At 39.1% G+C, this 23,756-nt stretch overlaps 1 pseudogene; it reads left to right on the top strand.

Moving 5' to 3' along the window:
* LOC132010574 (uncharacterized) overlaps positions 1-20,253 on the top strand; it is a 34,177-nt pseudogene extending 13,924 nt beyond the window's left edge.
* Positions 20,254-23,756: the final 3,503 nt, after the last annotated feature.

Here is a 23,756-nt window from a genome sequence, read left to right as displayed (position 1 = left end):
ATTCAATAAATTTAAGATTAAAATCTTATTAAACATCTTTTCTGACCACAACAGTATAAAACTAGAAATCAGCTATAAGAAAATTAAAAAAAAAAAAAAAGAAGAAAGGAAAACCACAAGCAGAAACTAAATAACATGCTACTAAACAATCATTGGGTCAAAGAAGAAATCAAAATGGAAATAAAAACATATCATGAGACAAATGAAAATGAAAACAATTCTCCAAAATCTACGGGACATAGCAAAAACAGTTCTAAGAGGAAAGTTTATAGTGATACAGGACCACCTTAAATAACAAGAAATAGCAGCAACTCTATGAAGAGAAAAGCAACCACTTTCTGGAAGGTAGGACATGTGGAGAAGTGAATCCAACGCTATAATGGGAAGGTAGACCGCAGTGGGAGGGAGCCCCCATCTGCCAGCTCCCAGCAAATGATAGAGCAGCAGAACACAAAATAGGAACTTTTAGAAGTCTGCTCTATGGAGGGACATAGTTCCAGTGGCCAAAAGTGGGGTGGAATCCTCACTGGGACAGTGTGGTCTCAGGACCTGAGGGGACACATAAAGACCAGGGGTGTCTGAGTGTGGCAGAGCTCCCAGGTATCAGAGCAGTGAAGCCAGCTGAAAAGAAGGAGCTGAAGAGTGGACTCACAGCTCGGGGTTACCTTAAACTATGATCTGAGGTATAGCCAGGCCACTGCTTTTTGGGAAGGGACCTCAGGAATGGCAGATCTGGAGAGAGACACCGCCCCCCTCCCGCCTTCCTCCACCAGGAGGAGCAGTGTGGGAGCATACCACAGGAATCTGCTGGTTTAGAGACTTCACATGGGGCCATGTGCTAGAGATAGAAACACTCAGTCACAGGCTGGGTGAGCATGGAGTGCAGCTGGAGACCAAGGTCACAGAGTGATTTACTGCTTTTCTCTGAGGGTGTACTGAGAAGTGGGGCCCCAAGCTCTTGGCTACTACGGGTTGGAGATTGGGAAGCTGCCAACTTTATTCCCATCCTCCAAAACTGTGCAGAAATCACTCAAGGAACAAAAGCTCCCAAGAGCAAAACGGAACAGATTACATAGTCTAGCCCCTAGCAAGGGCAGTGCAATTCCACCTCCGGGAAAAGGCATTTAAGAATCACTGCAACAGGCCCCTCCCCCAGAAGATCAGCAAGAAAATCGTGCCAAGACCAAGTTCACTGATCAATAAGAAATGAGGAACTCCAGAGCTAGGTGAATGCAACACACATAATTCATGGGGTTTTTTTCCCCCATGATTCTTTAGTCTTTCAAAGTTGAATTTTAAAAAATTATTTCCTAGCTTTTGAAATTTTTCCTCTTTCATATTTTAACCAACATCTTATCAATACCTTTTTTTTTTAAGAATTTATTTATTTGACAGAGAGTGAGAGAAGGAGAGAGAGCACAAGTGGGGAGAGCAGCAGAGGGAGAGGGGGAAGCCGGCTCCCTGCTGAGCAGGGAGCCCGATGCGGGACTCGATTCCAGGATCCTGAGATCATGACCTGAGCCGAATGCAGAGGCTTAACCCACTGAGCCACCCAGGTGTCCCTATCAATACCATTTTAAAAGTTTTTAAATTTTCATTTTTACAGTCATATTCTATCCCTTCATAGTATCTAACTTTATTTTTTGTCTACACATAAGTTTTTCTTTCTTTAAAATTTTGGGATAGAGTTTCTTCTAACAGACCAAAATACACCCAAAGTCAAGTGTGTAGCTCTGTTCCATTCACCAGCTTGATCACTTTTTTTTACCCCTTTCTTTTCCCCCTTGTTTCGGGTCTCTCCTGATTTGTTTAGTGTCTTTCTTTCTGGGTCATTATTACCCTTTTAGCATTTGGTTCTCTCATTCATTTATTCTTCTCTGGACAAAATGATAAAGCAGAAAAACTCACCTCAAAAAAAGGGGGGGTGCCTGGGTGGCTCAGTGGGTTAAAGCTTCTGCCTTCAGCTCAGGTCATGATCCCAGGGTCCTGGGATCAAGCCCCACATCGGGCTCTCTGCTCAGCAGGGAACCTGCTCCCTCCTCTCTCTCTGCCTGCCTCTCTGCCTTCTTGTGATCTGTCTGTCAAATAAATAAAATCTTTAAACAAACAAACAAACCAAGAAGCAGTTCCAACTGCCAGGGACAAATCAATAGGGACATTAGTAAGATGTGAGAACTAGAGTTCAGAATGATGACTATAAAGGTACTAGCTAGGCTTGAAAAAAGCATAGAAGATACTAAAGAATCCCTTTCTAGAGAAATAAAAGAACTAAAATCTAACCAAGTTGAAATCAAAAAAGCTATTAATGAGGTGCAATAAAAAATATTGAGGCTGTTACTGCTAGGACAAATGAGGTAGAAGAGAGAATTAGTGATATAGAAGACCAAATGATCGAGAATAAAGAAGCTAAGAAAAAGAGAGATAAACGACTATTGGATCACAAAGGGAGAGTTTGAGAGATAAGTGATACCATAAGATGAAAAAAATATTAGAATAATTGAGATCCCAGAAGAAGAAGAAAGATATAGGGTGGCAAGAAGGTATATTGGAGCAGATTATAGTTGATAAATTCCTTAATTTGGGGAAGGAAATGGCATCAAAATCCAGGAGGCACAGAGATCCCTTCCCCAAAATAGTCCACACCCTATCATTAACAGTAAAACTTACAAGTCTCTGAAAAAGAGAAAATCGTGAAAGAAGCGTGAGACAAGAAGTCTATAGCCTACAATGGTAGAAATATTAGATTGGCAGGAAACCTATTCACAGATACCTGGTAGGCCAGAAGGGACTGGCATGACATAGTCAGAGTGCTAAATGAGAAAAACATGAAGCCAAGAATACTATATCCAGCTAGGCGGTCATTGAAAATAAAAAGCTTTCAGGAAAAATAAAAAACAGAAGAATTTGCAAACACCAAACCAGCCCTACAGGAAATATTGAAAGGGGTTCTCTAAGCAAAGAGAGAGCCTAAAAGTAACAGATCAGAAAGAAACAGACAATATACAAAAACAGTCACCTTACAGGCAATACAATGGCACTAAATTCATATCTTTCAATAGTTACCCTGGATGTAAGTAGGCTAAAGGCTCCAATCAAAAGACACAGGATATCAGAATGGATAAAAAAACAAGACCCAATGATATGCTATACGCAAGAGACTCATTTTAGACAGAAGGACACCTCCAGATTTAAAGTGAGATGGTAGAGGGGTGCCTGGGTGGCTCAGTGGGTTAAGCCGCTGCCTTCGGCTCAGGTCATGATCTCAGAGTCCTGGGATCGAGTCCCGCATCAGGCTCTCTGCTCAGCAGGGAGCCTGCTTCCCCCCTCTCTCTCTGACTGCCTCTCTGCCTACTTGTGATTTCTCTGTGTCAAATAAATAAATAAATAATAAATATTTAAAAAATAAATAAATAGAGATGGTAGAAAACAATTTACCCTGTTAATGGATATCAAAAAAAGCTAGGATGGCAATCCTTATATCAGACAAATTAGATGTTAAACCGAAGACTATAGTAAGAGATGAGGAAGGACACTACATCGTATTTAACAGGTCTGTACAACAAGAAGATCTATCAGTTTCAAATATCAATGCCCCTAACATGGAAGCAGCCAACTATATAAACCAATTAATAACAAAATCAAAGAAATACATTGACAACAATAGAATAATAGTAAGGGACTTTAACACCCCCCTCACTGAAATGGACAGATCATCCAAGCAAAAGATCAACAAGGAAAAAAAGGCTTAAAATGACACATGGGACCAGATGGACATCACAGATATATTCAGAACATTTCATCCCAAAGCAACAGAATACATATTCTTCTCTAGTGCACATGGAACATTCTCCAGAATAGATCACATCCTGGGCCACAAATTAGGTCTCAACTGGTACTAAAAGACTGGGATCATTCCTTTCATATTTTCAGACCACAATACTTTGAAACTAGAACTCAACCACAAGAGGAAATTTGGAAAGAACTCAAGTACATGGAGGCTAAAGAGCATCCTCCTAAAGAATGAATGGGTCAACAAGGAAATTAAAGAAGAATTTTAAAAATTCATGGAAACAAATGAAAATGAAAACACAACTATTCAAAATCTTTGGACACAGAAAAGGTGGTCCTGACAGGAAAGTATATAGCAATACAAGCCTTTCTCAAGAATCAAGAAATGTCTCAAATACACAACCTAACCCTACACTTAAAGGAGCTGGAGAAAGAACAGCAAAAAAGCCTAAATCGAGCAGAAGAGAAATAATAAAGATCAGAGCAGAAATCAATGAAATAGAAGCCAAAGGAACAGTAGAACAAATCAACAAAATTAAGAGCTGGTTTTTGAAAGAATTAATAAGATTGATAAGCCCCTGGACAGACTTATCAAAAAGAAAAGAGAAGAAACCTAAATTAATAAAATCATGAATGAAAGAGGAGAGATCACAACCAACACAAAAGAAATACAAACAATTATAATAACATACTATGAGCAACTATATGCCAGCAAATTAGACAATCTGGAAGAAATGGATGCATTTCTAAAGATGTATAAACTACCAAAACTAAACCAGGAAGAAATAGGAAACTTAAATAGACCCATAACCAGTAAGGAAATTGAAGCCATCATAAAAAATCTCCCAACAAATAAGAGCCCAGGGTCAAATGGTTCCCAGGGAAATTCTACCAAACATTAAAGAAGAACTAATACCTATTCTCCTAAAACTACTCCATAAAGCAGAAATGGAAGGAAAACTTCCAAACTCATTTTATGAGGTCAGCATTACCTAGATCCCAAAACCAGACAAGGACCCCCTCAAAAAGGAGAATTACAGACCAATATCCTTGATGAACACAGATTCAAAAATTCTCATGAAAATACTAGCAAATAGGATTCAGTAGTACATTAAAAGAATTATTCACCATGACCAAGTAGGATTTAGGCCTGCGCTGCAAGGTTGGTTCAACATTCTCAAATCAATCAATGTGATACAATACATTAATAAAAGAAAGAACAAGAACCATATAATACTCTCAATAGTTGCTGAAAAAAATTTGACAAAGTACAGCATCCTTTCTTGATAAAAACTCTTCACAGTGTAAAAATAGAGGGTACATACCCCCAAATCATCAAAGTCATCTATGAAAAACCCACAGTGAATATCATTCTCATGGGGAAAAACTGAGACCTTCTCCCCGAAGGTCAGGAACAAAGAAAGGATGTCCACTATCACCACTGCTATTCAACATAGTACTAGAAGTCTTAGCCTCATCAATCAGACAGGAAAAAGAAATAAAATGTATCCCCATTGGCAAAGAAGAAGTCAAACTCTCACTCTTCGTAGATGATATGATACTATATGTGGAACACCCAAAAGACTCCACTCCAAATCTGCTAGAACTTGTACAGGAATTCAGTAAAGTGTCAGGATATAAAATCAATGCACAGAAATCAGTTGCATTTCTCTACACCAACAACAAGACAGAAGAAAGAAATTAAGGAGTCAATCCCATTTAAAATTGCACCCCAAACCATAAGATACCTAGGAATAAACCTAACCAAAGAGGATAAGAATCTATACTCAGAAAACTATAAAGTACTCATGAAAGAAATTGAGGAAGACACAAAGAAATGGAAAAATGTTCCATGCTCATGGATTAGAAGAACAAGTATTGTGAAAATGTTTATGCTACCTAGAGCAATCTACACATTTAATGCAATCCCTGTCAAAATCCCATCCATTTTTTTCAAAGAAATGGAACAAATAATCCTAAAATTTATATGGAACCAGAAAAGACCTCGAATAGCCAAAGGAATATTGAAAAAGAAAGCCAAAGTTGGTGGCATCGCAATTCCAGACTTCAAGCTCTATTACAAAGCTGTCGTCATCAAGACAGTATGGTACTAGCACAAAAACAGACACATAGATCAATGGAACAAAATAGAGAGCCCAGAAATAGACCCTCAACTCTATGGTCAATCTTTGACAAAGCAGGAAAGAATGTTCAATGGAAAAAAGACAGTCTCTTCAACAAATGGTGTTGGGAAAATTGGACAGCCACATGCAGAAAAATAAAATTGGAACATTTCCTTACACCACACATGAAAATAGTCTCCAGTTGAGGAAGGACCTCAGTGTGAGAAAGGAATCCATCAAAATCCTTGAGGAGAACACAGGCAGCAATCTCTTTGACCTCAGCTATAGTAACTTCTTCCTAGAAACATCGCCAAAGGCAAGGGAAGCAAGGGCAAAAGTGAACTATTGGGACTTCATCAAGATCAAAAGAAAGCACAGCAAAGGAAACAGTCAACAAAACCAAAAGACAACGGACATAATGGGAAAAGATATTTCCAACAGCATATCAGATAAAGGGCTAGGGCTAGTGTCCAAAATCTATAAAGAACTTATCAAACTCAACACCCAAAGAACAAATAATCCAATCAAGAAATGGGCAGAGGACATGAACAGATATTTCCAGCAAAGAAGACATCCAGATGGCCAACAGATACATGAAAAAGTGCTCCACATCACTGGGCATCAGGGAAATACAAATCAAAACCACAATGAGATACCATCTCACACCAGTCACAATGGCTAAAATTAACAAGTCAGGAAATAACAGGTGTTGGCGAGGATAGGGAGAAAGGGGAACCCTCCTACACTGTTGGTGGGAATGCAAGCTGGTGCAGCTACTCAGGAAAAAAGTATGGAGATTCCCCAAAAAGCTGAACATAGAGCTACCCCATGACAAGCAAACACACTACTGGGTATTTATCCTAAAGATACAAATATAGTGATCCGAAGGGGCACATGCACCCAAATGTTTATAAATAAGAACAATGTCAAACTATGGAAAGCCAAACTATGGAAAGAACCTAGATGTCCATCAACAGATGAATGGATAAAGAAGATGAGGAGATTATATGTGTGTGTGTGTGTGTGTGTAATTGAATATTATGCAGCCATCAAAAAATGAAATCTTGCCATTTACAACAACGTGGATGGAACTAGAGGGTATTATGCTAAACAAAATAAGTCAATCAGAGAAAGACAATTATCATATGATCTCAGTGATATGAGGAATTTGAGAAACAAGACAGAGGATCATAGGGAAAGGGAGGGAAAAATGAAACAAGTTGAAACCAGAGAGGGAGACAAACTGTAAGAGACTCTTAATCAGGAAACAAATTAAGGGTTACTATGTGGAGGTGGGGGAGAGGGATGGGGTGGTTGGGTGATGGACACTGGGGAGGATATGTGCTCCAGTGAGTACACATTGTGTAAGACTGGTGAGTCACAGACCTGTAACCCTGAAATAAATAATACATTATATGTTAATTTATATATATAAAATACATAATAATACATTATATGTTAATTTTAAAATAAAACTCTTTCTCCCTCTCTCTCTGCCCCTCCAGCACTCCACATACATGTGCTCTCTCTAAAATAAATAAAATTTTAAAAAGAAGATAAGCCATAGATTGGAAGAAAATATTTTTAGATCACATAAATTGCATTCATCCAGTATGTATAGAGAACTCTCAAAATGCAATAGGGAAACAACTCCATAAGAAGGGAAAAAGGCACAAAAAATTAGAATTGATCACACACATATTCCAATAAATATATGAAAAAGATGCTCATTTGTCATTAGGGAAAGCTAATTAAAACCACAAGGAGATTTATTAGAATATCTAAAATTTAAAAGATTGAACATACCAAATGTAGGTAAATATATGGAACATATGAAACTCACATGTACTTCTTTTGGGAATATAACATACCACTTTGGAAAATTGTTTGGAATTTTCTTATAAAGTTAAACATACACCTTCTATATCACTCAGCATTCCACTTCTAGATATTTATCAAAGAGAAATGAAAATATATGACTCATACCTAATGTTCATAGAAACTTCATTTGGGTTTTCCAGTTTTGGTGTAATACAAACACTGCTGTCTGAGCTGGTTTTACTCACAATACTTTTTTTTAAATAATTTTTATTTATTTATTTGACAGACAGAGATCACAAGTAGGCAGAAAGGCAGGCAGAGAGAGGAAGGGAAGCAGGCTCCCCGCTGAGGAGAGAGCCTGACGCGGGGCTCGATCCCAGGACCCCGAGATCATGACCTGAGCTGAAGGCAGCGGCTTAACCCATTGAGCCACCCAGGCGCCCCTACTCACAATACTTTTGACATTTTTTTTTTTTTTTCCATACCACCATGAGTTTTCCAACTCTCTGGAAACCTAGTGGGTGTCCTACAATTTAGTTCAACTTTAAGTTAACTACCTGGGGTTAACACAGACCTCTCAGGTAGGGGCTTAGAACTACAAGACTTCACCAACTTCAAATTCCACTCAAAAGTTCCCAGAAGTAGGGGTGCCTGTGTGGCTCAGTGGGTTAAAGCCTCTGCCTTTGGCTCAGGACATGATCCCAGAGTCCTGGGATTGAGTCCCGCATTGGGCTCTCTGCTTGGAGCGGATCCTGCTTCCTCCTATCTCTTTCTCCCTGCCTCTCTAACTACTTGTGATCTCTGCCAAATAAATAAATAAATAAAAATCTTTTAAACGTCCCCAGAAGTATTTCTGACTGACTAGACTAAAGGGGTTCTTATGACCCTCTCCTCAGGATTGAGACTTATCTAGAATTGCTCATAGAACTCAGAAAAGCACTTTACCTACTATGATCAATTTAATATAAACAGCATAACTCACAAACAGAAAGATGGAAGAGATGAATAAGGCAAGGTATAGGGAAGGGACAGGAAACTTCTGTTCCTTTTCTAGGTATATAACCCTTCCAGGACTTTGATGTGCTCACCAACTTGGAGGCTTTCTGAACCTCATAATTCAGGAGGTTTTATGGGAGTTCCCTTACACAGGCATGATTGATTAAATCATTGGTTATTGGTAATTAATTCAATCTCTAGGTCCTCTCCCCTCCCTGGAGATGGAGGGGAAGGTAGGACTGAATGTTCCAAAATGCTTTGATCTCTCTGGGACCAGCTTCCATCCTGAAGCTCTCCAAGATCTTTTTAGCCAAGAGTCATCTCATTAGCATTCCAAACACACTCATCCCTCAGAAGGGTTTTAAGATTTCTGTGTCAGTCTTCAAAGTGTAGAAATAGACGGCACATACCTCAATATTATCAAAGTCATTTATGAAAAACCCACCGCAAATATAATTCTCAATGGAGAAAAACTGAAAGCTTTTCCGCTAAGGTTAGGAACACAGCAGGGATGTCCATTATCACCACTGCTATTCAACATAGTACTAGAAGTCCTAGCCTCAGCAATCAGACAACAAAAGGAAATTAAAGGCATCCAAATTGGCAATGAAGAAGTCAAACTATCGCTCTTCGCAGATGATATGATACTATATGTGGAAAACCCAAAAGACTCCACTCCAAAACTGCTAGAACTTGTACAGGAATTCAGTAAAGTGTCAGGATATAAAATCAATGCACAGAAATCAGTTGCATTTCTCTACACCAACAACAAGACAGAAGAAAGAGAAATTAAGGAGTCAATCCCATTTGCAATTGCACCCAAAACCATAAGATACCTAGGAATAAACTTAACCAAAGAGGCAAAGAATCTATACTCAGAAAACTATAAAGTACTCGTGAAAGAAATTGAGGAAGACACAAAGAAATGGAAAAATGTTCCATGCTCCTGGATTGGAAGAATAAATATTGTGAAAATGTCTATGCTACCTAAAGCAATCTACACATTTAATGCAATTCCTATCAAAGTATCATCCATTTTTTTCAAAGAAATGGAACAAATAATCCTAAAATTTATATGGAACCAGAAAAGACCTCGAATAGCCAAAGGAATATTGAAAAAGAAAGCCAAAGTTGGTGGCATCGCAATTCCAGACTTTAAGCTCTATTACAAAGCTGTCATCATCAAGACAGCATGGTACTGGCACAAAACACACATAGATCAGTGGAACAGAATAGAAAGCCCAGAAATAGATACTCAACTCTATGGTCAACTAATCTTTGACAAAGCAGGAAAGAAGTGTCCAGTGGAAAAAAGACAGCCTTTTCAATAAATGGTGTTGGGAAAATTGGATAGCCACTTGCAGAAAAATGAAATTGGACCATTTCCTTACACCACACATGAAAATAGACTCAAAATGGATGAAGGACCTCAATGTAAGAAAGGAATCCATCAAAATCCTTGAGGAGAACACAGGCAGCAACCTCTTTGACCTCAGCCACAGCAACATCTTCCTAGGAACATCGCCAAAGGCTAGGGAAGCAAGGGTAAAAGTGAACTATTGGGATTTTAGCAAGATCAAAAGCTTTTGCACAGCAAAGGAAAACAGTCAACAAAACCAAAGACAACTGACAGAATGGGAGAAGATATTTGCAAACGACATATCAGTTAAAGGACTAGTGTCCAAAATCTATAAAGAATTTAGAAAACTCAACACCCGAAGAACAAATAATCCAATCAAGAAATGGGCAGAGGACATGAACAGACATTTATGCAAAGAAGACATCCAGATGGCCAACAGACACATGAGAAAGAGCTCCATATCACTCGGCATCAGGGAAATACAAATCAAAACCACAATGAGATATCACCTCACACCAATCAGAAAGGCTAAAATTAACAAGTCAGGAAATGACAAATGCTGGCAAGGATGCAGAGAAAGGGGAACCCTCCTACACTGTTGGTGGGAATGCAAGCTGGTGCAACCACTCTGGAAAACAGCATGGAGGTTCCTCAAAAAGTTGAAAATAGAACTACCCTATAACCCAGCAATTACACTACTGGGTATTTACCCTAAAGATACAAACTAGTGATCCGAAGGGGCACGTTCACCCGAATGTTTATAGCATCAATGTCCACAATAGACAAACTATGGAAAGAACCTAGATGTCCATCTACAGATGAATGGATCAAGAAGAAGTGGTATATTACACAATGGAATACTATGCAGCCATCAAAAGAAATGAAATCTTGCCATTTGCAATGATGTGGATGGAACTAGCGGGTATCATGCTTAGTGAAATAAGTCAAGCAGAGAAAGACAACTATCATATGATCTCCCTGATATGAGGAAGTGGAGATGCAGCATGGGGGGTTAAGGGGGTAGGAGAAGAATAAATGAAACAAGATGGGATTGGCAGGGAGACAAACCATAAGTGACTCTTAATCTCACAAAACAAACTGAGGGTTGCTAGAGGGAGGGGGGTTGGGAGAAGGGGGGTGGGGTTATGGACATTGGGGAGGGTATGTGCTATGGTGAGTGCTGTGAAGTGTGTACACCTGGCGATTCACAGACCTGTACCCTTGGGGATAAAAATATATGTTTATAAAAAATTAAAAAAAATTTCTGTGTCAGGAACCAGGGACAAAAACCAAATATATATTTCTTAGTGTATTACAGCCCCTCATCAGGTAAATGGGCAAATGATAAAAAGAACAAACACTTGATACATGCAACAATTTGGATGAATCTCAATATAATTATTGAAAGTAGCCAGACTAATAAAAGAGTAAACATTGTATGATTCCATTTGCATAAAATTCCAGAAAAGGCACACTTATCTCTACTGACAGCAGAAAAGTGGTTACCTAGAAGTGGGGAGGGACAGGAAGGAGTTATTACAAAGAAGCACAAAGAAAAATTCAGAGGGGCACCTGGGTGGCTCGGTCAGTTAAATGGCCAACTCTGGATTTTGGCTCAGGTCACGATCTCAGGGTTGCAGTATCTAGCCCCACTTTGGGCTCAGCTCTCAGTGCAAAGTCTGCTTGTCCCTCTCTCTCTGTTCCTTCCTCCCACTCTCACTCTCTCTCATGCATGCTCTCTCTCAAATAAATAAATAAATAAATAAATAAATAAAATCAGAAAAGTTTGAGATACTTTCATAACCTTGTGATAGTTCCACAAATGTATATATACATCCATACTTATCAAATTATATGCTTCAAATATGTACAGCTTATTGTATGTCAATTATATCTCAAGCTGTGTTCTTGTTTTTTTTTTTTTAAGTGAGCACTAAATTTCACACAACAGTGTAGTCATTACACTCTAAGGAGATTGCATTAGTCAACTGAAGTAAAGACACTTAGATAAGGTCCCACCTGGCACCACCACCTAGCTGAGTGTATCTGGGCTCCTCCAGGTTTCTACCTATCTTAGCCCTAAAAGCTTTGAGTTTGGATATTTCTCTACATTCCATTCTGATGATAGTTTTAAAAAAGTAATAATCCTGGAAAGAGCAATCATCATATTTCTACCCATCACTTCTGAAATTGTGCTCCCATTAAAACAAACAACAAACAAAAACCTAATATATCCTGGGAGGTACAGAGAGAGAGGAGCAATGGAACCCTGAGAGGGGAGGGTAATATAGTGAGCAGGACTTTTAGCGTGGGATGCACACCGTTCACTAGCTATACAACCTTGGGCAAATCACTTTACCTCTCAGAGCCACAGTTTTCTCATTTTAAAAATATTTAACAATTCTTACTATAGATTGTTTTCCTGAAGATATTTATAAAATAATGAAACATTACCTGGCTGAAGGAGAAACTCAGTTAAAAAAAAAAAAAATACCTCTCTCCTTTCTGCTGCTACCTGGAGCTGCCTCCTTAAATCAGTGATTCTGCATAGTGACCTCATGGTCACATGATCAGGACCAACTGAAGTCTCAGGTGTAAACTCTAAATGAGGTTATAAGGTAATAGTTCTCAAGCACGGCTGCACATTAGAATCACCTGGGGAGTTAAACTCTGATGCCTGGGTTCGACTCCTAGAGGTTTTTTTTTTTTTTTTTTTTTTTTTAAAGATTTTATTTATTTGATAGAGAGAGATCACAAGTAGGCAGAGAGGCAGGCAGAGAGAGAGAGAGAGAGAGGAGGAAGCAGGCTCCCTGCTGAGCAGAGAGCCCGATGCGGGACTCAATCCCAGGACCCTGGGATCATGACCTGAGCCAAAGGCACCACTGAGCCACCCAGGCACCCTGACAGTCTACATTTCTAATAAGCTCCCAGTAGATGCTGATGCTGTTAGTGCTATAATGACACTGAGTAAAAATCTAAACCCAGGGACACCTGGGTGGCTCAGTCAGTTGAGTGTCTGCCTTTGGCTCAGGTCATGATCTCAGGGTCCTGGTATCAAACCCCATGTTGGGCGGGCTATCCACTCAGTGCTTCTCCCTCTATGTTCTCCCTCTCTCTCTCTCTAATAAATAAATAAAATCTTAAAAAAAAAAAGGCTAAACCCAGGGGGCCACCTGGGTGGCTCAGTAAGAGTACTGGACTCTTGATTTGGCTCATAATATGATCTCAGGACCCTGGAATCAAGCTCTGCATTGGGCTCCACACTCCACAGGGAGACTGCTTGATGATTCTCCCCTCCCCTCTCTTTGCCCCCACCACTCATGGTAATAAATGGATTTTTTTTTTTTTTTAGATTTTATTTATTTGACAGAAATCACAAGTAGGCAGAGACAGAGAGAGAGAGGAGGAAGCAGGATCCCTCGTGATCAGGGAGCCCAATGCAGAGCTCGATCCCAGGACCCTGGGATCATGACCCAAGCCGAAAGCAGAAGCTTTAACCCACTGAGACACCCAGGTACTCCAATTTTTTTTAAAGGCTAAACCCAGGGTGATCATTGGAATCACTGAGAGATCTTTTCAAAGCTGGGGATGTCTGGGTCCTGCCAGATGAGTCTGATGCACTTCTCTTACTGAGAACCATGGCTCTAGTCTCACCCTTTACACGTGAAGACACTACCCCAAGAAGCTGTGTGACCTCTGTCCTGATACAACTTTCTCCCAGGGAAGTTCACTGGTGAGCAAAACATATTTTCAATGGGAACATTTTCTGGTGTGTAGGTCCCCAGTGCTGACTGGGGCCTGCCATCTGTAGTTTGAGCAGAGCGTGACGGTTTCATTAACACACAGCTCAGAACCTAGCCAATAAGCAGACTCTGTGATGAATGGGGTCCCGGGTTCTACTTGAAGTGTTATCACATAATATATCAGTTTTATGTCAAATGAACTGATGGTTTTATGGCCTTTCCATTCAATTTGATACGCCCCTTGTCATGGGCTCTTTTTAATATGGCTAGAGGGCATTTTTTGGTGGTGATGACATAGTGATTTATAAAACCCACTTAATGCATCAGCCACATATATGTAAATCAGAAACATTTCTTTCTGAGAAAAATTGTCATTGCTATCCTACGATAAATACGTGCATATTCAATGAGCAGGCATTCATCAGACACAGATCTGAATTCACTTATATTCCATATGACCAACCAATTAGCACCCTACCTAGGAAATATTCTTGTACAGCAGAATACTTCCAAATGGAGGACCTGAGGCAGTTGAGTTCAATGCTAACCTGAACCTCACTTTGCTCAAGGAAAGTGGCTGGGGATGCGGCTGAAGGTACAGAGAATCAATTTAGAGGTGGAGGAAGAAGAAAGGAAACATTTTTTAAAAAACATCTCTAAATTCCAGGTTTGTTACTTAAATACTCCTCATCTTATTTAGTCCTCAAATATGCTATAAATTAGGACTGTCTATGGCTGAAAGATTCTAAAAAATAATAATAAAACGGAAAAAAATTAAAAAATGCAGAAGGAAAATAACTTAAGTGAAAAGACCCAGCTAAAACTTGAAGCCAGGTCAGTCTGTCTCAAAAGGTATGCCCGTTCTGCTCCCCCAAATGGTTGCACAGTGAGACTTGCAGGTCAGTGGAAGCAAATTATATCACTGCAATACCAGCTTTGCTGAAACCAGACATCAGATCTCAGCAATTGTACCTTCCATCTGCTTCTGTGTCCAGCCTTGCATCTGTGGAGAATAAATATCAGAGGTGCTAATGTTATAGCATGAAAGATTAAAATTACGAAACACACACAAAAACTCTCTTCAATTGATGGATGAGATTAAGTCTGTTAAATATTATTAGGTGTTTTGTGAAATTTCACAACCAAATTTGAAACATCCTAGAGATACCTGGCAACAGGAATACATGAAATAAATCTGAAAGGACTGCATCTTATTTCTTAAATACCTGTGAAATTTGCTAGAGGGTAATTTACAACATCTCCTCCAACTTCTTAAGATACTATACTCAGAGCCAGCTCATTTAAAAACTTTGGACATTTGAAAGTCACTTTTACAAATACGGTGTGAGCCTCGTGACATTTCTGTGATTGTAGGCAGGTCCTATTCGATCCATTTTTAGATGAGGACATTAAGGCTCTGAGACTCTTAAGTTAAAATCCTACCCCTCAAAAATAGTCACAAAGCAGTAAACTACTCCTCTTCTTTCCCACATCTCCATATCAAAGCAGAAGACCTTTTACTCCAATGATTAGAGTTATAAATATAACCTTTTCCTCTTGGAGAAGTAAGAAATTTGTTGACCTAAATATTTGACTGGGGACTTCCTGCATAATTCGAAGTCCTGAATGCTATCCTGAGTTGCATATTTCAATATCTGTTTTCCTCATTCTGTCTTTCTCTCTAAATATAAAATTAAAGGTGGATATTTACTAGACAGAAAAAAACAGGGGCACCTGAACTCCAAATTTAGTCAGAGAAAATATATAATGTAAGTAAGATGTCCCACAAAACACAGCAGAAATGGAGAAGTGAGATCATGGGTCTGGATTCTGCCAGCAGAAGAGGGAGGGACCAAATAGGGCATATAACAGAGGTCTGGTTTAGGGAAGAGATTCTGGAACTTCTTTGATGTCAAAAATATTTGGTACTTTTATCCCAAGAGGTCCTACTCAGAGTATTTCTTAAAGGAAGTGAATTCCAGTTGTATAGAGAGTAGGGACAATCTGAAGATATGATGCAGAGTAGACAAGAAAGAAGGAAAACCCTTCAGGCAATGAAGTGGTCGGGAGCATAGCAGGAGAGTGATGCTGGTGAGGTACTCCATTCCAGAAATAAATAGGGGCAATCTGGAAACCACTTTTGTGACTGAAAACCACTAGTCATTGGGGAATATGAAGTTGTATGAGACATCAGGCTTCCATTTCTCTCCCTTCCTGCTACTGTCAGCCAAATGGGTAAGTTAATACTGCTACTACTGATAATATCAATAATATAACGCTAACTTTAAGCCAGATAATCACATAAATTTTCTAACTTGATCTCCATGACAGATGAATGAATTGGTATAATTGCCCTCATTTTACAGATGAGAAAAGAAGCTCAGAAAGGTTAGAGAGAAACTTTCCCCAATGTCTTTTGTCTGGAGTTGAAATCCAGGTCATGTACCTGCAGTGCATTCAGCAGGCAGTTCTGAGGTTCAGGCCAGACTAGAGAAATACTCAGTTGCTGTTTGTCCTCTCTAAACCTGTTTTAATCGAAGGCCTAGGAGACACCTGTTAGATAGCAAATACAGTCTTGATTGGCAAAGCCAAAGAAACAAGCCTATCTACACACAGATGGCTCATAGGAGTTATGAAAAAGAATATTAAAATGTAAAGGAACATCTGGTAGACCCAACTAGGTGAGAAAGCCTCCGATAGGAGCAGAGATACACCAGAATACCTGCACTGTCATTACAAGGTGGAATCACTCCCTCAGGAGATCTTTCTTAGCTCTGGTCAAGGTTTAATCTCCTGGGTATTTACTTTTACAACATGTCTACCTACTTTCTAACACCTGACTTGTATTTGTTTTATATCTGCAAATAGAGCTGTGTTTGTCTTGCTCGTCCCTGGTTTGCATCGGGTAACAGTGTTGCATATTGCAGCTCTAAAGAAATGTCTGTTGGGGTGCCTGGGTGGCTGAGTGGGTTAAAGCCTCTGTTTTCGGCTGGGGTCATGATCCCAGGGTCCTGGGACGGAGCCCTGAATCGGGCTCTCTGCTCAGCAGGGAGTCTGCTTTCCTTCCTCTCTCTCTGCCTGCTTCTCTTCCTACTTGTGATCTCTGTCTGTCAAATAAATTGGAAATAAATAAATAAATAAATAAATACCGAAAAAAAAACTTCCTCGGAAGTATGATTAAAAAATGTCTGTTAAATTGAAATGGGTAAAAGTGTTAAAGAATTTTGGATGACATGGAAAAATTTGTATATTGATGAAGTGAAAAGGTAACATGTTTGAAAATTATAGAGATTATGATCTAGTTTTTGAAAAAAATGTTTTGTATACGTAGCAACACACAGGAAATATATATTCTAAATATAGCAGTGGTTTTCTGGGTGGTAGATTACAGATTCTTAGATTTTCTTTTCTTTCTTTCTTTCTTTTTTTTTTTTTTTTGCTTGACTGTAGTTCTTTATTTAGTTATTTCCATGTTTTACTTATATAGAAAGAAAATGTCAATGATAAGCTATTTTTAGAATCTACAGTGAAGGACTGAGTCTGCTTCAAATGTGAAGACAGACTGACAGGTAACTGATGCGCATTGCTGATCTGACCCCTGTTCACAGGACTCTCAGAGAACGCAGGTTCAAGCACAGGGCAGATAAGGAGGAGCTTAGAAAGGAGTGAGGAGAAACAAAAGGAGGTAACAGAATGGAAGGAGGGAAAGAGTCAGTGAGGGAGGGAGGAATCCAATTCTTTGAGAACATAAATAATCAAGAGACAAAGTCAAGCTGTCTTAGGAATTCTTAATGGTGACAGAGATAATACTCCTCTTTAATTTGTCTTCAGATTATTAAAGTCCACCCAAGGCAGGGAGATGGTGTCCTGTGACCTATTGGCCTTGTTAAGCATCAGTGGAGTTAATTTTTTATCAAAAGATCCTGCACTTCTAGAATGTGATTCACACAATCATATAGAAACTTGTGGTTTTTCAGTTTTCTTTTTTTTTTTTTTTTTTAAGATTTTATTTATTTATTTGACAGAGATCACAAGTAGGCAGAGAGGCAGGCAGAGAGAGAGAGGAGGAAGCAGGCTCCCTGCTGAGCAGAGAGCCCGATGTGGGGCTCGATCCCAGGAACCTGGGATCATGACCTGAGCCGAAGGCAGAGGCTTTAACCCACTGAGCCACCCAGGCGCCCCGTTTTTCAGTTTTCTTAATTCAAATTCTGAAACTAGGGGAAATAACTTTCAAATACCTTGTTTTTCCCTAATGTTTAGGTGTTTGCTATTTAATCCTCTCATTGGGTGTAAAGGAGGTTTTGGTAGTAATTCTGAACAGAGACTTGTGAAAAAACACAAAGGAAATGGTTAGTTCCGGGTCACTAAAGCAAATGGTGGCTGTTCTCATTTGCTTGCCTATAAACCCATTGCAAGAAAAAAAAAAAAAAAAGTCCAAGAAGAGGCTAAGGCACTCATTTTTTTGAAACAACAGTCATACAGGCCACTTAGGTTTTCATTAATAAATGGAAAAACTTTTACAAATATTTTGAAAAATGTTCCAAGCGAGTAGTAGAGGCTCTGAGAGTGGAAGTATGAATCCCACTTGCTTCATCACACGACACCTGGGCCCATGTGCCCCCAAGTCCACCAAACTGATGAGAGAACAGTAAGAGCTCCTGTTTACTGAGAACTTACTATGCGAGGGGCTTTACTAGTCACCTCACCTCAACTGTTTCTCATTCTTTCAGCATTTTTCAGGTGACTGAATCACTGTAGAAAATTTCAAAAATGCATAAAGAGAAAAACAAATCTAGAATCACCACAAATTTTATCATCCACAGACCCAGGATGGTTTATACATAATTTAATGTTGATCTTTATTTTTAATGGGTGTGTGTTATTCCATGTTACGTATGTTTTAAATTTATTTAAGCAATTTATTAATGGCTATTTAGCTTATATATTTGTCACTGTTTTTTAATTTTTACAAACACTTTAAAAACCAGGAATAGAGAATATTGGTTAACATAACAAGAATACTTATCTTAAAACAACAATAGAATGTATGTATGTGGACACAACAGATTCCTGTACAATCAAGAGTAAAAAAAGCATGACTACTTCCATTTTTTTCTACATTGTTCTGCTCAATGCAATAAAATACATAAAAAGATAAATGGTCTAACTATTAAAAAGGAGAAGATGAGATTATCATTATTTACAAATTATACAATTGCATACCTAGAAAACAAATGAATCAACTAATGATTTTTCCATATGCTACCCTTAACCACTTTTACGATATAAGAGAAAATAAACAATAGCAGTAAAACCATAAAATATTTAGCAGTGGGGCGCCTGGGTGGTTCAGTGGGTTAAAGCCTCAGCCTTCGGCTCAAGTCATGGTCTCAGGGTCATAGGATCAAGCCCTGCATTGGGCTCTCTGCTCAGCGGGGAGCCTGCTTCCTCCTCTCTCTCTGCCTACCTCTCTGACTACTTGTGATCTGTCTGTCAAATAAATAAATGAAAATCTTTAAAAAAATATTTAGCAGTAACCATAGAAAGAATTGTGCAGAAATTATATATAAAGAACGCTACAAACCTTTATTCAGAGATATAGAGACTTGGAAAAAATGAAAAGGTATACCATGCTCAAGCTGAAAAGATGAAATGTCAAGATATGAATTCTTTCCAAGTTACTTTATAGGTTTAATACAGTTACATCCAAAAGGTAAAATGGGTTAGACCAACTTGAGAAATAATTCTAAAGTTCACCAGGAAGAATAAATATTTGTTTATAGATAAGACATTTTGAAAAAAAGTGAGGTAATAAGGTGCACTAGCTCCATCCAATAATGAAATTTATTGCATGGTGCTATGATTTTATGAGTGTCACTGTTACTGTACTTGACACGACAACTCAACAGAACATGATAAACAAGTTGGAAATAGACTTTATAAGGACTTACGTGTAAGATGGCGTATTAACATTTAAGTTCCATTAACAAATAAGATGAGTTTCATATAACAGAAACCTGACTCTTAGGGTTTAAGCACTCACTGCATGAGGGCATTGTTTCTCTTATTAAAACAAGCTGACCATGGGTGAACAACTCAAGGATGATGCGGTTAGTTCAGGGGTAGAGCTTTTTCCTTCCTCCTCCACGATGCTTGGAGTGTGTCTTTCAGCCAGAGGTTGCAAAAATGGCGGCTCCATCTCCACTGTGAAGCCTGCAAGCTTCTGCAGTCACCACAGATGCCCATGATGCCTCGCAAAGATCTCTCCTCAGACACCGCTGCAGTATCCCAATGTGGCTTGATTACAGAGGCTGACAATCCCCAGAAGCTGCTGTTGTTAAGCTGGAGATCTGGGAGAGCGAATGTTGTAATTCCAGTTGGAAAGCTGGCAGTCTTGAGGCGGGCCTTGCCAATCCGCTAGATCCAACGTGGAGCTGGAAATGGACTCTCCTCTTGGGAGACTCACCCAGGATGGGAGGTAGGCGCGTCTGTTTCCCACTATTTTAAATAGTGTTACAGGAACAATCTTGTATATATTTTGGGACTCTTGTTTCCTCAGGACAAAGTCCTAGAAATGAGAATGCTGGTTTTTAAACTATTCTCTTTTTAAAGGACTTTTGAAAATGGCATTGTCCAATTGTCATTCTGGAAAGAACAATCAGTTCTACTCCCAACAGCAATATGTGGAAGTGCCCATTCCCTTATATGTTCTCACAAACACTGGATAATTCTATTCTTTTAATCTCTGCCAGTCTGATAAATGAAAATGTTATCTTACTTTAATTTGCATTTAATTACCAGTGAGGCTGAAAGCTATTGTCAAGGCAGGTATTTTTCCATTTTATAGGAAATAAATGCAGCATTCTTGCACGTCCCTCTATGATAAGGAATCATGGCGAATGAACTAGCATGAATCACAACAAACTGTTCACTTCGACATTTATTATGTGCCTTTTATGTGCTTAAGTAGTAAAAGTTTTTCTTCTCCGTAAGTCAGTGAAAGCCCAGACAGGAGAGATTTTACTTTGCTTTTCACCTCCAGAAAGTCCCATTTTCTTTGGATTCTAAGACAGATATAGTCTCTTAGAGATATCTTGCAATGCATCAAAAGAGGGCTGCCTGGCACCCAGCAGGACAACTAAATTTGCTTTCCTGTGGTGAGCTCATGCTTCATCCCTACCTTTTACCTCTCGACAACAGGGACCAGAAGTCCAGGAGTTTCAGTAACTTGTTCAAAGCCAAGAACGAATTAGTGGCAGAGCCAGGACCATCTCTTCTCCTCCTTGTCTTCTTTCTTCTTGTCGTTGTATCATTATCTCCTGTGACTTTGGTCACCTCAGATCTGGACTGAAATGTTGCCTTTTGTTTCTGAACTTGCTCTTGTTTCCACTTGAATTTCTGCCATTGGGTTGATTATAGCTGTCGAAGTTTTCTTCTCCCGGAGAAGTCAGGCTATCCTCTGTTGATCTTTGCATCATTGTTGTGTCTAAGGTGGCATTTCTAGGACCAGGAACGTTGAAGAAATATCTCTCTCAATACTCTGGCTACAGTTCTTATCTTTCCCAGACTGAAACCCCTTTCAAATCTCCCAGCAGGTTGCTTTTTAGAACATCAAAAATCAAGGCACATTTCCAGTTATCTCGTCTCAGAAGTGGTGTGCCTTTGTTGACTGAATAAAATACATTTTTAAGCAGAGCATTAGGAAATTACTTGTTATATGCTGTTAGTTTATCTTGAAGTAAAAAAACAAAAATGGGGTTTCCTCCTTTCTTCTTCTGGAGCATTCCTTTAATAGTCCCTAGGTGATTTGGAGTATGCTTAATTTGGTCTGAGCTTCATTTGGTGATTTAAAAAAAAATTTTTTTAAACATCATTAAAGTCTATAGTATTTGTCCTTAGAGAGCAGGCATTTTTTAAAAAAAGTCCTTTGTTCTCTTCTAGTCAGTAACTAGACAGTTTAATCTAAAATGAAAAAAATGTCTTCTGCCATAACCAACACTAATGAGCAATTCCAATTTTCTTCTAAAATGTAAACCCTACATTTAAACCACTGTGGGATGTTAAATTCTTGAAGAAGGAGGAAAGTGAAGGTTAAAACCACAAGTGAGGAGTTAAAAAAAAAAAGTCCTGCTAATTACAGTTGCTTCTCATGACGGGAGGAAAAGAAAAACCACCCCTTTTAAACCCACCCAAAGCCAGCAGTTCAAACTATGACCAGAGAATTTCCTGCTGATGGCGCTCTAGTTTCCTGAGAATTCTATGACAATTTTAATTGTCTGAATTCTATGACAGAGACTGTTGCCAGATTAAATAAACGGGCTGAGTTAGAGTGGTCAGCCCTTCTTCAGCAGTCCTGATTATCAGTGTCAATTCTGGGACCTCTGCCATCCACGGGGCCCCAGCAGATAAATAACACCATTATTCTTCAGCTCTCAGGTCAGGTGTAAGTCTCACTGAGAGGGAGCTTGGATTTATGGGTGATATAATTTAGAATTCTAGGCTCATAAGTTAATGCTTCAGAAATGTCTTCTTTATCTTTTCTGGAATGATAAATGGATGGATCCTTGGCACAGCTCCCCATCTCTTTGCTTGATCTCCTTGCTTTTGATGAAGGCCTATTCTGCCAGATTCACTACTGTTTGCAGTAGAAAAAGTGATGATTTGGTGTAGACAAGAAAGAGATTAATGTCAATGGCAGAGAGTAATGTTTTTGAAGTTATACCTTTGGCAAGACAAATAATACTCTAGAGCACTTACTATGTACTAGGCTCTGAAATGGTACTTTAGATAAGTCATTTTAAAGATATTTTCATTGCATAAACAATTAAAGCAAAGATTTATGTAATGTTTTATATATGATATCTAGTCAATCTTTCAACATCCTTATGAGGTGTGTATTATTACTATCCCGATTTTATGCATGAGGAGACAGAGGCATAGAGAGATTATACAACTATCTCAAGTTCATGCTTTTTCTTAACTTTAGGTATATGCTTTTTAATCCTCACATTGACTATAGTTTTTTGGTAGTGGTTCTGAACAGAGAAACATGAGAAAAAACATAAAGTAAAAAATGGTCAGTTCCAGGTCACTAAGGCAAATAGGATTTCTTCTCATTTGCTTGCCTGTTTACAGCTCCATTGCAAATGAAACAAAACAAAACAAAGCAAAAAACAAAATGTCCAAGAACAGGCAAAAGCTCTCATTTCCTTTCGGACAGGAGACAGGCAGACCATTTAGGTTTTCTTTAATAAATGGAAAATCTTTTACAAATATTTTGAAAAATGTTCCAAGCGAGTAGTAGAGGCCCTGAGAGTGGAAGTATGAATGCCACTTGCTTCATCACACGACACCTGGGCCCATGTGCCCCCAAGTCCACCGAACCGATGAGAGAACAGTAAGAGCTCCTGCTAACTGAGAACTTACTATGCGAGGGGCTTTACTAGTCACCTCACCTCAACTCTTTCTCAGCTTCTCAGCATCTTTCAGGTGGTTAAATAAGTGCTTCTCTTGTATCAGGGTTGATGGGGTCCATGAACAATGGAGTGAGACTGATGCAAAGTGAAGGTCAAGCAAAGCTTTATTGCGCACCAGCACCGAGAATCAAACTGAACAGTCAGGGCCGTCTCTTACGGAGAGAGTGACCACCCCAGCTTCACAGACTAGCAAAGGCTATGTGGTTGAGCCTGGCCAGTGAGATTGTCTCCATCTGGCCTGACTCATCCTTGCATTTTGGGTTCTGTTATCTCCACCTGACCTGACCAGTCATTGTATTTGGGCTCTGTTAACAGGAACTGGTCGACCATATTTTACTGGTTTCCCAGACTTGCTTTTAAGTAAGTTCCTCATGGGGGAGGGCAGGGGAGGACAGGGTCAGTTTAAGTTTTACTGCACAAACAACAAAATGGCTGTTTAACCGAGATG

The sequence above is a fragment of the Mustela nigripes genome, chromosome 2 (assembly GCF_022355385.1).
Source record: "Mustela nigripes isolate SB6536 chromosome 2, MUSNIG.SB6536, whole genome shotgun sequence".
In the NCBI taxonomy this organism is placed as follows: domain Eukaryota; kingdom Metazoa; phylum Chordata; class Mammalia; order Carnivora; family Mustelidae; genus Mustela; species Mustela nigripes.
The sequence above is the reverse complement of the archived record's forward strand: the minus strand, read 5'-3'. Positions and strand labels throughout refer to the sequence as shown.